Source organism: Monodon monoceros, unplaced genomic scaffold (assembly GCF_005190385.1).
Source record: "Monodon monoceros isolate NGI ecotype Baffin Bay Population unplaced genomic scaffold, NGI_Narwhal_1 Super_Scaffold_12, whole genome shotgun sequence".
NCBI lineage: Eukaryota > Metazoa > Chordata > Mammalia > Artiodactyla > Monodontidae > Monodon > Monodon monoceros.
Window position 1 is genome coordinate 118,003,588 of NW_021703768.1, and position 1,607 is coordinate 118,005,194.

Sequence of the window (1,607 nt, forward strand, 5' to 3'; positions counted from 1 at the left end):
TCTGACAAAAATCCTAGCAATGCTTTTTTAGATCAGCCTGCCAACAAAAAAGAATTAAAAGCAAAAATAAGCAAGCGGGACTAACCAACCTTATAAGCTCCTCCACAGCAAAGGAAAGCATCAACAAAACAAAGCAAAAATCCTACAGAATGAAAGAAAATGTTTTCAACTATGCAACCGACAAGGGTTTAACTTCTAAAATATACAAACAGCACATACAACTCAATACAAACCAACAAGCAAACTAAACAACCAATCCAAAAATGGGCAGAAGACTTAGAGATTTATTCAAAGAAAACATCCAGATGGCCAATGGACACATGAAAAATGCTCAGCATTGCTGATTATTAGAGAAATGCAAATCAAAACCACAAAGTGGTATCACCTCACACCAGTCAAAATGGCCATCACTAAAAAGCCTACAAGGAAGAAATGCTGGAGAGGGTGTGACAAAAGGAAACCCTCCTACACTATTGGTGGGAATGTAAATGGGTGTAGCAACTAGAGGAAACAGTAAGCAGTGTCGTCCAAAAAGTTGAAAAAGAGTTACATTATGATCCAGCAATCCTAGTCCTTGGCATATATCAAGACAAGACTATCATTCAAAGAGATACATGCACCCCTATGTTCACAGCAGCACTATTCGCAAGCCAAGATACGGGAATAACCTAAGTGTCGATCGACAGATGAATGGTTCAAGGACGTGTGGCACATATATACAATGGAATATTGCTCAGCCATAAAAAGAAACGAAATTGAAGTATTTGAAATGAGGTGGATGGACATAGAGTCCGTCATACAGAGTGAAGTAAGTCAGAAAGAGAAAGACAAATACCATATGCTAACACATATATATGGAATTTAAGGGAAAAAAATATCATGAAGAACCTAGGGGTAAGACAGGAATAAAGACACAGACCTACTAGAGAATGGACTTGAGGATATGGAGCAGGGGAAGGGTAAGCTGTGACAAAGTGAGAGAGTGGCATGGACATATATACACTTCCAAACGTAAAACAGATAGCTACTGGGAGGCAGCCGCATAGCACAGGGAGATCAGCTCAGTGTTCTGTGACCACCTACAGGGGTGGGATAGGGAGGATGGGAGGGAGGGAGACGCAAGAGATATGGGAACATATGTGTATGTATAACTGATTCACTTTGTTATAAAGTAGAAACTAACACACCATTGTAAAGCAATTATACTCCCATAAAGATGTACAATACTAATAATAAAAGAAAAGAAAATTGGAAAAAAAAAAGAAGATGTGGTACATGTATACAATGGAGTACTACTCAGCCGTAAACAATAATGCAATAATGCCATTTGCCGCAACCTGGAAGACCCAGAGATTATCATAGTACATGCAGGAAGTCCAAAAGAGAAAGACAAATACCATGTGATATTACTTATACAGGGAATCAGAAATAGGACACAAATGAACTTACCTACATAAGAGAAACAGACTCAAAGACATAGAAAACAGACCTGTGGTGGCCAAGGGGGAGAGGAACTGGGAGAGGGATGGATGGCAAGTTTGGGATTAGCAGATGCAAACTATTCTATAGAGAATAAAGAAACAACAAGGTCCTATTGTACAGCACAG